The sequence below is a fragment of the Lissotriton vulgaris genome, chromosome 5 (assembly GCF_964263255.1).
Source record: "Lissotriton vulgaris chromosome 5, aLisVul1.2, whole genome shotgun sequence".
Classification (NCBI taxonomy): domain Eukaryota; kingdom Metazoa; phylum Chordata; class Amphibia; order Caudata; family Salamandridae; genus Lissotriton; species Lissotriton vulgaris.
The window spans coordinates 1,316,416,558-1,316,429,871 of NC_141693.1; the positions used below are offsets into that span (position 1 = coordinate 1,316,416,558).

At 55.0% G+C, this 13,314-nt stretch overlaps 1 long non-coding RNA gene across 1 annotated transcript in view; it reads left to right on the forward strand.

The window, feature by feature from the left end:
- LOC147712530 (uncharacterized) overlaps positions 1–12,172 on the forward strand; it is a 153,529-nt gene extending 141,357 nt beyond the window's left edge. Inside the window, exon 3 of the long non-coding RNA XR_015295753.1 lies at positions 11,949–12,172. This is a non-coding gene — a long non-coding RNA (uncharacterized LOC147712530). The remainder of the gene's footprint in view (positions 1–11,948) is intronic.
- Positions 12,173–13,314: the final 1,142 nt, after the last annotated feature.

Consider the following 13,314-nt stretch of genomic DNA (forward strand, 5'->3'; position numbering starts at 1 on the left):
ACAGCTCCTTCATCCCCGGGGGAAATGTCTCCGGATGATTCAGACGACGATGAGGGTTCTGTTCGGTCTTGGCGGCCGTCCGGCTCTGCTGTCGAGTTGCCCCAGGACAGCTCGGGCATGTTGGACCCGGATGAGATTATTCATCCGCGGTCGGCTGCCTGGGTACCTGGGGACAAGGTGGCGATGTTTGTGGCGGGGCGTGTCCGGAAACCCTTAGAGAAGGAAGCAAGAAGCTGTCTGCGGGGAGAGTGCCCACGGCCCACGTTAGAGGGGAAGGTCGCTCTGACACCAGAACTGGATGCCAAGATGGCTACGTTTATGGCTAAATTTGTCAGGGATCCGCGCAAGGGCATAGAGCGGTCCTGGCGCAGCTGTCAGGGCAAGTTGCTGGACGCCATAGGTCCTATAACTAAGATTCTGGACATGGCGGAGGAGGCAAAGGTGTCAGGGGCAGCCATATCTCCCGACGTTCTGTCAAATTGGGCGCAAAGGGTTGTCATCTTCTTGGGGAATGCCAATTGCGCCCTCTCGACTAAACGTCGGCGTTCCCTCTTGATAAAGTTGGACTCGAAGCTTGGTGATTTGGCCTCCTCGGAGGCAGGGGCAGTAGCCCAAGGGGGCTTGTTTGGGGATCCGTTCATAAAAGAATTGGGCAAGTTTGTTTCAACCTTCACATCCCTTGATGAGGCCCAGTCCAGCATCAAGCGGGTATTTCAGCAACGTTTTTCCGGGGGGGCGGTCGCGGTAGGGGCCACGTGACCGGCCGCGGAGGTAAAAATTTTGCCAACAAGGGGCAAGGCTCCGGACGAGGTCAATATAATACCCCAGCCAACTTTACAAACTTCTACCCGACGAGAGGCCATCGCTTCAGGGGGCGAGGCGGTTACAAGAACAACGCCGGCAACAATAATTCCAACGGTAAGTCTTATATCGACGGACCAGGTTCAAATTGGCGGCCGGCTAGCGGCTTTCCCAGAGGCTTGGGCAGCAATTACTGCAGACACATGGGTCCTTCAGACCGTGCGAGGGTTTCATATAGAGTTCTACGATCAACCCCAACAGATGAACCCTCCTCGCCCAATAGTTTTTTCTTTGGCCGATGCGCAGTTGATCGTCGAGGGGGGCCATTTGTCGATCAACTCGTCATCCCTCGGGGTACCTCAGCAATATCTTTCTTGTGGAGAAAACGGATGGGGGCAAACGGCCGGTCATCAACCTCAGGGAATTCAATGGCTGGTTGACGTACCGGCATTTCAAGATGGAGGGGATCCATCTTCTTCGGGATGTACTCCTCCAGAACGATTGGATGGTCCTGAAGGACGCCTACCTAGTGGTTCCTATTCATCCTCCGCCGGTTTCTTCAGTTCGTTTGGAACGGTCAGGTGTTCGAGTTCACCGCCTTTCCATTCGGACTTTCCTCCACCCGTGGTGTTTTACCAAGCTCCTACACCCGGTGGTAGAGGTCCTGCGGAGCCAAGGTATCAGGATGATCGTGTATTTGGACGACATCCTCTTGATGGCTCAGTGCCCCGAGAAGCTCAGACTTCAGCTTCAAAAACGGTATCCTTACTACAGGAGCTAGGTTTCGTCACCAACAAAGACAAATCAGTGTTATCTCCGTCCCAGAGCATGGTGTTCCTCGGACTCGTCGTGGACTCGCTCAAAGCCTCCTTGAGTCTTCCGTCCAGGAAAGTAGCCAAGATTCGGCATGTCTTGCGACAAACAATGGCAAAATCACACACTTCCCTGCGTCAGATCGCAAGGGTTGTGGGACTCCTGTCTTCTTCCATTCAGGCGATTTTTCCGGGGCACCTCCATTACCGGGCCCTTCAACGCCTCAAAGCGCACCATCTCAGAAGAGGCGTGTCTTACGATCAGTTGGTTCCCCTTATGGAAGAAGTGAAAGGGGAAATGGCCTGGTGGCTCACTCATATGGAGGCCTGGAACGTTCAGGCGATCTTCGGTTCGGCTCCGGACCTGGTGATAGAGTCCGACGCCAGCAGGTTGGGCTGGGGCGCCCGCTGCGGGGAATTCTCCACAGGCGGCGCTTGGTCATTCGCAGAGTAGGAGTTGCACATAAATTGCTTGGAGCTGCTGGACCAGGGACTTGGCGAGCTCGTGTGTTCTCCTGCGGATGGACAATGTTTCAGCCGTCCGATATGTCAATCACTTGGGCGGTCCACGGTCGAGAGCATTGGCGAATCTCGCAAAAGATTTTTGGGACTATTGTCTCGCCCATCATGTATCCGTGACAGCGGAATACTTACCGGGCCGGGCCAATCAGGTGGCCGATTGGCACTCCAGACATCTCTTGGACTCCAGTGTTTGGAAACTGGATGTTCGAATCTTCCAACGACTGACCGATCTTTGGGGTCCGTTCTCGGCGGACCTTTTTGCATCCCGTTTGGATTATCAGATCCCGCGGTTTTTCAGCTGGAGGCCGGATCCTCTCGTGGAGGCCACGGACGCTTTTCTCCAAGATTGGAGTCAAGAGAGGGCGTACGCGTTCCCGCCCTTTGCAATGATCGTGCAGATGGCGGCCCAACTTCGCCGCCAGGCAGCGGAGGTGGTGGCGGTGACGCCCGTTTGGAGATATCAAGTTTGGTTTCCAGTTCTTCTGGAACTTTCTTGGGATTCTCCAATCCTACTCCCCCAGTTTCCCCACCTTCTTCTCAATCCGGAAGGGGAACCACACCACCTACTAACGCAGGGAACTCTCCGCCTCATGGTGTGGCGGCTTTCAGGCGATGTTGGTCGCTCCCAGGCCTTTCGAGATCGGCTGAGGATCTCTTGTCAAAGGCGTGGGCACCCAGTACCACAAAGAGATATCGATCGCTTGGACCAAGTGGGTGCGTTGGTGTTTTCTACGGGACTTGGATCCCTTGGTCGCGGGAATCGTGCCAATTCAGAATTTTTTGGCAGAAATGGCCTCTGACGGTCTAGAATACCGCACCATTAATGCAATGCGTTCTGCCATCTCAGCAGCTCATGAGCCGGTGGAAGGGGCCCCAGTTGGGGGGCACCCTTTCATATGCAGGCTCTTGCGCGGGATTCGGCTTTCATTTTTTTTTTTTTTTAAGACCAACGGTCCCAAACTTTATTCAGTTTCACAAATAAGCCAGTAGTTATTCATACAGTGTCAGAACAACGGATTATTGCTACAAACATTAACCCAGCAGATAGTACATGTCGACATATCAGTTACACATGAGTGAAAACAAACAGTTGCTGGTGGAAGTGCATCAGTTCATAAATGACGGTGTCAGGAAATGTCACATGGTGCAGTGCCTACGGTTCATAGCACTGCAACAAGGAACTAGCGTGTTCAAAACGAAAAGCCAACAGTCATTGTTTGAAATGGAGTTCCCTGGTCAATGTAGCAGGGGATAGAGGGGGCATCATACCCTCCGGTGTCTAGTGGGTCGCTGGGTGCCCGCTTCCTAGTTCTGGGCACATCTAAGCAGCTTTATATGAGATGCAGACGAGGAAGGGTGGTCGGGCGTTATCAAGAGCATAGTATGAACGGCCTCTGTGTCAACCAAAAGAATAAACTGGGTAGCCGAAAACAGGGGGGGGAGGAGGAACATTTCAATAACCGTTAGACTAGTATTCGTGTGTGTGGTAGTGCATCTAGGATCCTAGCTGTGTGTGGTGCATCCTGTGTGGGTCGTGCAGGGGCAGAGACAATGGAGGAGGCGGCGTCGCCGCGGCTGTAGGGCAATAGGGGGGGGCTGAGCGGCGGGGGGGGCGATAGCGGCAGGGGACATCTCCATCGCGCAAGACCCCAATTATCGGGGGGGTAGGGGAGGTAGGGAAGCGCGCGGGACGGGGGGGGACGGGGGGAGGGGAGGGGGGGGGAGAGGGGTGGTGGAGTCTGTGCCAGGTGCGGACAGCAATCAGGTGGGCCCTCCCTGTTCTGCGTCGAGTCGGTACTCTATGCCGGCTTGGGTGCACGTGCGGTGATATGTAATCAGGGCAGCGTCCCAGTCTTGGGCGATCGGGTATTTCCGTAGGCCCGCGGTTTCCTCTCTATGGAGCGACACACTCTCCGCACAGGCCCAGTTGGCAAAAGAGCGACGCCAGTCTGCAGGGAGCGGCGGGGTGGGACTCTTCCATCATCGTGTAATGAGACGCTTGGCCGTAATAAGGCCCAAGTCCCAGAAGCGTGCCCGTAGCTTGGTCTGCTTGGTTCTCTTGTAGAGTCCCAATAGGCATACTTCCCACGTCGTGGGGAGGGTTTCGCCCGTGGCCGCTGTTAGCATACCCGTGATCGCAGACCAGTACGAGGTAAGATGAGCGCAGCTCCAGAGTGCGTGCAGGAAGTCCGAGTCCAGGAGGCCGCATCTGGGACATGCCGATGAAGTGAGCCCGAAGTAGCGGTTCAGTTTGTCCGGAGACAGATATGCACGGTGGATGATGTAGTATTGGATAATCTTGAATCGTGCGTTACGGGGAATGACCCTTGCGCCTGCTAAAATAGCATTCCATTGTTTGTCCGTCCAGTCTGAGCCATGGTCGGTCGCCCATTTTTCCCTCAATTTCTGGGAAGAAAATTGCGTATGGCTGTGTAAGGCTTGTGCGAGCCAGTGCACAATGTGGGACCCGTCTCCCATCACATGCAGGTATTGGATGAGTAGGTGAGTGGACGGCTCGTGGCTAAGGTCACCCCACGCCCTTGCCAGCTCATGAAGGAGTCTGGCGTGTGTCAGGAATTGACCCACCCGTAGCTCTGTGTCCGCGGCCAAGGTCTCGAAGGGCAGCAGCTCTCCGTCGCTGTACAGGCCGCCCAGGTCATCCAGGTCTGCTGCAGTCCAGCTGCGCAGCTCGGCCGCGGACAGTGTGCCTGCGCCCAGAGGTGTCCCCAGCAAGGTTAGGTTTGGAGCATAGGGCACCGTATGTCTGGTGAGCCGGAGGCTCCGTGCGAAGCACCGCTTTGCCACTGCTACATGGACCTGCGTGGGGGGCCGGCCCAGCGTCAGTGGGTGGAAGAGTGTGAGCGCCTGTACGGGGGATAGGATGGTATCGGCCGTGGCCGTGTCCGCTAGGTTCTTACCGCTCAGCCAATAGGCAACCCACTGCAGCTGCGCTGCTAAGTAATAAAGCTCCTGATTGGGAACCGCTAGGCCTCCAGCGTCTGTGGGTGCATACAGGGTCTTTAGCGCAACCCGGGGTCTCCCCTTATTCCAGATGAGGCGTCTGGTGAGGGTGTCCAGCTCCTTAAATATGCGCACCGGTACATACACTGGCAAATTAGTATAATAATAGAGAAGCCGGGGTAGCATTATCATCTTGGTCAGGGCCACTCTGGCTGGCACATTTAAAGGGAGGGAGTTCCAGAATGTGACCTGGGCCGTGAGCGAGGAGATGGCCCTCACTAGGTTCCCCTCCAGGAGATCCATAGGGTCTCGGTATATTAAGATCCTTAGGTACCTAAATACCGTTGGGTGCCATCGGAGTGTCTCCCCCATCATACGCACATCGCACTGTGGCATCTCGCCATCGAATGCGTAGGTCCCTGATTTGGCCCAGTTGACATGGAGCCCCGACATGTCTCCAAACGTCCGAAAGGTGTCCGAGAGCGCCGCTGGTATGCGCGTGAGGTCTCTGACAAATAATAACAAGTTGTCGGCGTACAGAGACACCGAGTGAATGCCGTCCGCCAGCGGAATGCCCCAGGTGTCTCCGGAAGTGCGGAGCATCTCCGCCAACGGCTCCATCGCCAAGGCGAATAAGATGGGGGACAGGGGGCAGCCCTGTCTGGTACCTCTCCCAATACGGATCCTGTCCGAGAACAACCGTCCGGTCCGGACCCGGACCTCGGGTGCTTGATAGAGGAGCCCCACCATCTGGACGTAGGTATCCCCCAGCTCGTACTTCTCAAGGACCCGGAGGAGATACGGCCACTCCACTGAGTCGAATGCCTTTTCCAAGTCAAGCACGATGCATCCCGAGCGTGGCCAGGCCGGGGTCGCATAACGTTGGACCCTAAAAAACCGGCGTAGGTTGTGGGACGTGCTCCGTGTGGGTACGAAGCCATTCTGATCAGAGTGTACCAGAGTGGGGACCAGTGGTGCAAGCCTCCGGGCCAGGGCTGCTGCAAGTATCTTGTAATCGGTATTGAGGAGCGCTAACGGCCGGTACGAGCCGAGTTCGTTCGCTTCTTTACCTGGTTTCAGCAGGGAGACCACGTTTGCTTCGTTCAGGGACGCCGGGAGTTCAGTGTCTTCCAGCGCCGCCTTGTACATTTTCAGCAGTTCCGGTATTAACACCAGAGAGTAGGCTTTGTAGAACTCCGCCGGGAGCCCGTCGGGGCCCGGCGCCTTGCAATTGGAGAGGGAGAAAATCACCTCTCGCAGTTCCTCACCAGTGAGCGTGGCTCCCAGCTCTGCTTGTTGGGCAGCAGTAGCGGTCGGGAGCTGCAGTGCCGCCAGGTAGTCCGCGATCTCCGCTACCGTGGCTCGTAGTCGTGAGCTGTACAGGGATTTGTAATGCGATGTGAACGCATCATGGATTTGTTGCTGGGTATAGACCTCAACGCCCTGGGCTGTGCGGATGGATAGGACCGATGCGGATTGCGTGTCTTGTCGCACCAACCACGACAGGAGCCTGCCAGGCTTATCTCCCGTGCTGTGGGTGCACGCGGAGTGCGCAGCGAAGTTGATATTCTTGAGGCGCTCCATCAAAGCAACGTGGACCGCTCTGGCCGAGACGAGTTGGGAGTCATCGCCCTCCATTGCCCCCCGCTCTTTACCCAGCAGTGCCTTTTCCGCCTGTACCAGGTCTCGCTCTACTTGCCTACGCAGGCCCGCTTGTACACTGAGGCAACTTCCCCGGGTCACCGTCTTAAAGGCGTCCCACTCGATTCTCGGGGAGGAGGTCGAGTCTACATTGTCCTCGAAGTACTGTAAGATCTTCCCGGAGATTTCCTCTCGGAATGGGGTGTCGAGCAGGAGGTCCGGTTGCAGGCGCCACGTTGGTACGGGCGGGTGTGGACGCTTCCATCCATATACCAGCGTGTGCGGGTTATGGTCCGAGTGGGTCCGACCCAGGTAGTCAGTGTCGGACACAGAGGGGAGCAGGTCACGGGACAGCATGAATCTGTCCAGCCTGATATGTAGTGAGTGGGCTCCCGAGTAGTAAGAATACACCCGGGCGGTGGGGTTTCTGACGCGCCAGGCATCCTGTAAGTTCCACTGCGTTGCCCAGTCAAGGAGGGCCTTGGAGGTCGCCTGTACCGGGGCGATTGCCGCTGGGAGAGACGAGCGATCAAGGGAGGCATTCAACACGCAATTATAATCCCCGCCCACCATCAGGGGCACGTCCGGCCATGTCGCTATCGCTGTCGACAGTCGTGTGAAGAATTTCCCCTGTTCTACATTAGGTGCGTATATGGAGGCTATGACAATCTGCTGCCCGTCAAGTCTGCCCTGTATGAAGATGTAGCGTCCCTCAGTGTCAATATTGCTGTGTGTTAGCGCAAACGGGACCCCGGGCCGGACCCAGATCAGGGTCCCCCTCGCAAACGCTGAGAAGGTTGTGGCAAATATCTGTCCCCTCCATTTACGGCGAAGCGTGGCTACCTCAGTGGCAACTAGGTGTGTCTCCTGTAGTAGTGCAATCTGGATCTGATGCCTTTTAAGATAGGAATATACCTGGTATCTACGTGAGGGTGTGTGCATGCCCCTGACATTCCAGGTACAAAATTTAAACGTAGCCATCACAGTGTTGATTGCAGCCAAGTGTCCACCTCCCCCCCCCCTGGACCCCCACCCGCCCCGCCCACACTTGCACAGCAGCGGCGAATAGTGAGCATTTTTACCTCACGCCCCCCCCCACAGACCCAAGGATGCACGCAATAGCAAGTCAGTACCAACACTAGTCTCAAAAGAAAGAACTTGAACATAAACATAATACCAAAAGGGCAACAACAAAAACAAGTCGTCGCCCAAACGCTCTATCGAGCTCAATCAATCCGTGAGTTCAATGGGGGGTTGACTAAGTACAGCACTGAAAGTAAACAAGGTAGTTCGTTATGCCGAAAGAGCCGAAGCGGCTCCCCTCCACGGGCAGTGGGCCAGAAGAGCGCCAAGAGTCAGTGATAGTGTCTGTGGCCAGTTTAGGGTTCCCAGTGTCACTTGACCCAGACAATTGGTCCCACGGCGGGGCCCCATCTTTCATTCCCCCGGGGGAGGGGCACTCACCTCTAGGGGTCCGTCCACCCCTCCAAAGTCAAGGTCCCGGTGACGTTCCAGCAGGAGAGCCCCGGCCCCCCACCCGGTGCCACTGTAGCTCCGTGGCAATCCGGAAGGCGGGGTTCGGTAGCAAAGCACAGGTCTCGGAGAAGGCGGCAGCCGTGGCCGTCAAGGCCTCCAGAAGTATCTATGTGAGTCCCCGATCGGGCCATCGATGGGGAGGAGCTGACTGTTCCTCTGTGCGAGTCGCGTTGGTCCAGCCAGGGCTGGGTTGGGGAGGAGTACTTATGATATCAGATCTGATGTTTGGGGGGTGACGTCTGGCAGGCCCCCTGGGTTCGAGTCGTCTGGTAGACCGTACATGTAGTCGTCGTCCTCGCTCCCGCGCGAACGCGGGCTGGCGTTGGAAAGCAGTAGAGGTGATTGTGACCCGCTGATCACAGCTGTTATGCGGACGGCTTCCAATTGTTCATTCTGTATTTGCTCCGGGGTTGGGCCGATTTCCGTTTCCACGGTCGGCGACCCGGCCCTCGAGGTGTGTCGCTGCCTCCGTCTGCGTGTGCCTCGATTCCGGCGTTGTTCTCTCGGCGCGGGCTCGGGGTTCGTGTCCACTTCCGAATCCAGCCAGGCCATTGCCGCCTCTGGGGTGTCGAAGAAGTGGGTCTTGTCTAATGCCACCACTCTGAGGCGTGCCAGAAACAACAGCGAGTATTTGAAAGCCAAGCGTCTGAGCCGGTGCTTCACCTCGAGAAAGGATTGACGTCGTCGCTGAACTTGTATGGTATAATCGGGGAAGAACATCACCTTGGCGTTGTCTATCTGTATATTTGATAGTTTCCGCGTCTCGCGGAGGATGGCATCTCGGTCGCGGTAGTTCAATACCCGCATGAGCATCGGCCTTGGGTTGGAACCTTCCGGGGGTGGGCGGGTTGGTACTCTGTGTGCCCGCTCCACTACAATGTGTGGCGACAGTGTGCCCTCTGGTAATAATTCTCTGAGCCAGGTCTCCATGTGTTCCGCTGTCTCTCTCCGTTCCCAACGTTCCGGCAGGCCCACTATGCGCACGTTGTTCCTTCTGGCCCGTCCCTTCGCGTCCTCCGCCCTATCCTCAAGGAACTCCACCCGGTTGAGCAGGTCCTGGACGTGCTTGTCCGTCTGCGCTAGTTTAGGAGTGGCCTCCGCCATCGTATGCTCCAGAGTTGTGGTGCGGTCAGACAGTTTCTTGTGGTCTGCCTGGAGGAGTGTCAGATCCTCCAGGCGCTCCATGGCCGCCAGCATGGTGTCCAGCTTGGAAGCAGTCTGGTCAGCCTCTGTGTTTTTCACCATTTCCCCTTTGCCGAGGGTCCCTCCTGTGCCAGTCTTTGCCCTGGTCCCCCCTGACATGTGGGAGGCCTTTGCGGCCGGTCAGGCGGGTGGGTATATTCTCGCAATGCGTGGCGGAGGGGCCAGAGCACGTGAGTCTCTCGGTCAGGTTCTCTGTGTTACCTGTTGTGTATGTCGCGTGGCCGTAGGCGGGGGGGAGGACCGTCCCACCGCTGGGTTCCGGGGTTCCGTATTACGTGGCCGTCTAGGGAGGACAGGGTGGTTGCGTGGCGGCTGTTGTGAGGACTCCCGATCGTGGCGGTCAGCACCGCGGAAGTCCTGGCTGCCGTTCGCCTCCCGTCTGTGCCACGTGGCGGTCCGGCAGGTCGGAGTGGTGGGTCTCCCCCGATGCGTCCGTCCGCTGAGCCTGGGAGGACGCGCTCTGCCGGATGATGCTAGGCGACATCAAGCACCGCATGTGGGTCTACATCGTCTGGTACAAGTCCGGTGGATGTGGGGCGTGCGAGCTGCGCAGGCTTCGTGGCGCCAGGGCGGGAGAGTCTCTCAGCGTTGGGCTGGGTATCAGCGGGGCCGGTGCAACGCGGCCACAGTTCGCGAGTGGCGAGATTTAGGCCTCTCGGCGCCAGGAGGGTCCGATGCCGATCCGTGTCGTCTTTTATGAGACGGGCAGGTGCAGAGGCCTGGTAGGATAGGGCCGTGCAGTCTCCGGCGGTGGTCCGCTGGCCTTGGTGGTGACGGTGTCTGTGTGGGCCTCGTGGTGGCCCAGCTTGGCTGCTCACTGGTGTCTGTTCAGCCGGTTCGGGTAACTCCAGTGCCGGCAGGTGCGGAGGGGCGGTGACACAGACCGCCACGGGCCGGCTCTGTGTGGGTGTTCGCAGCGCTGAGGGCCCTCAAGTGGCCGGGTCGCCGGGGACCTCTGGTACCGTGTCGCGGGTTCCCTGTGTGCGTCGTGGGCCGGCAGGGCCCTGGGGCAGTGGCGCCAATGTGGGTCTCCAGCCAGGCTCGCGCACTCACCCCCTGGTGGTCTCGGAGCTCGGCGGGATGCCCCCAGCGGTGGCGGGCGAGGTGTGTTGGTCTCGCGGCCTACCGCGGGCCTGGGTGTTGAATTTTCCGAGGCCCCTGCAGAGCCTGGTCACAGGTGGGTGTCCGGTTTGTGGGACGCGGTCCTGTTCCTCCGCTGGACCGCGCGTTGCAGGGCACTCGCTTTGCGGCCTACCCCACAGGGCCGGATCCCCGGCCTCAGGTAGTTGGGCCGCCGACCGGAAGTGCACTCCAGGCAGCCAGTCGTCAGGGCCGCTGCCGGTCGGAGGGTCAGTTGCTCCGATGCGCCCGAAAATCGCCCTGGAGGTGGGTCGGGTGTCCGGGTACACTCGGTCCGAGTTTGGGCTTGGTTCCGCCAGGAATTCAGGATAAATTGCCCGTGGCAGGGGAGCTTCGCTCGGAGCTCAGCCCGGGCACGTCTTTCTACATCGCGTGCTTGGCCACGCCCCCCTCGGGATTCGGCTTTCATTACCCCCGGAACCACGATATTCAGTTCTTTGGGGCGTCAATGTCGTTCTACATCTCTTCCTTTCATTTCAGCCTAACAAGTATCTTTCTTTGAAAGAATTGTCGGCGAAACTAGCCATGCTTTTGTGTTTGGTGTCTTGTCGGAGGGTCTCGGATGTGCGGGCCCTCGACATTTCAGCAAGAGTTTTTGCTCCGGACGGTGTGACCTTTACAGTGGGCCGTCGAACTAAGTCCGCATCTCGGACGATCTCTTATCTTGCCTTTGTAGATACACCCAAGTTGTGCGTAGTGCAATGCCTCAAGGCGTATGAGGAGATGACAACAGAACTTCGCCCTCCGGGCGAGAGACAATTACTCATTGCTTTGCGAAAGCCACACAAGGCTGTATCCTCCCCCACTATTGCTAGGTGGGTGCGTTGGGTCTTACAAGAAGCAGGCATTGACGAGAAGCAATTTGGAGCTCACTCAGCTAGGGGAGCGATGGCTTCGAAGGCTTTTTCTTTAGGTGCTCGCCTGGAGGACCTGATGCGTGCGGCAGACTGGTCCTCGGATTCTACTTTTAAGAGGTTTTATTTCAAGCCGGTGGTGGACATTGCGCATTTGGTCGTAAGTAAGCTTTGAACTAGCATAATCTGAAGCCTCTGGTCCTGACATAGAATCGAAATTTGCCTAGCATAGTAACGGTAAGTTTCAATTCTATTAAGGACACGGAGGCAAGGATTATCCCTCCCAGAACTTTCTGGGGTAAGATTCCCGCCCGTACTGCAGTAAGTAACCAGGTTTTGGTTTCTGTAATGCGCTGCGTTCTTTTGGTGGTCATTAATTTTGCAGTTGATTTTGAACTGTTCAAGTGAGACTGAATCTCGTTTGTTTGAGCGTGTAGTTTCGGTTACAACGCTTACGCTATTGTGTCTCTTCCGCTAGGGAATGAAGGTTCCAAGCAGGACTGAGGAGAAGTCGGCATGACTCGCGCGAAGAAAGAGGGAGAGTACACAAGATGGACACCCTATCTAGTCGCCATGAACACTGTGAAAGGACTGTTACTACTCTGGATACGATGGACTGATGGGATTTGTAGTCTGGTTATGTTAAAACCATGTTTGATTTCTGAGATTAAATGCTTTTTCCTGTGTTTGGGACATATAAGCATTTTTTGTGGAGCTTTTCTGGGCTGCTGTGTTTGGTAATATAATAAACAGCGAAGAAGGAAAAGCATAATCCTCGCCTCCGTGTCCTTATTAGAATTGAAACTTACCGTTACTATGCTAGGCAAATTTCGATTCAATTCAAATTTTAAAAAATGCTTTATTCGGTATATATATATATAACCATATAGAAAACAAGGCATAGAACTTTACATTACAGTACATATAGAGAATAAAATAAAATTTTCAGTAGTAAGATAGGCCTTACAGTGTCTGTACGTAAGCATAAGGCAATTTTTCCGGGAAAAAGCGAGTATGAAATTTAAAAAAACATTTGAATACATGTGCAAAATTCGCAATAAAGTGATTTGTGCCAACCTAAAAATGAATATATACGAATTCCTGAAAAACACATGTGCAAAACTCGCAATAATAAAATGCAGTTTCCGCAGTAATGCATGTGCAAAAAATTGCAATATTAAAGTGGCTTATGCTAATAAACAGCACTATGGGCTCATTTCTCATACTAAAAGTATCATAAGGTGGAACCTAGTAATTCATAATTATATAATGATTGATTTCCTTACAGATACACATTTTAAAATATATGTAGCTACATAAAAACATACATCCGTACTTCTCAGTTCAAACATTATCTGCAGTGCATCCTTAATTGTTCTTATTTTGTACTTTAAAAGAATGGGCTTTAAATATAATTTCCTTAAAAAGATATAAAATTTACAAACCAGCATAAAATGACAACAACTCTGTTTGGATATGCCGTCACAAGGACAAGGTGAAATACTGTTCCGTCTGGTATAAGGGAAGGCCACAAGATGATGCACAGTGCCTATTCTTAACCGTGTCAGTACAAAGCGATGAGAGCTTCTTGTGACTTCTGTCAGGTATGGCTGGAAATCTTCGCTTACATTATGCTCCCGGTAGAAAACAAAGGTGCGTTGTTTTGCGTATTCGTCAGCCCTGACCTTCCCTGTATGTTCTAAAAAGGAATCCTTAAGCTCTTTTTTGGATATGGGGGCACCCTGTTCCATTTCCAAGGAAGGGATCTAGATCAAAAAGTAACTTGTACCAAAACCAAATATGTCTAAAGCCATGGAATGCGCATACAATACTCAAGCTTTAGA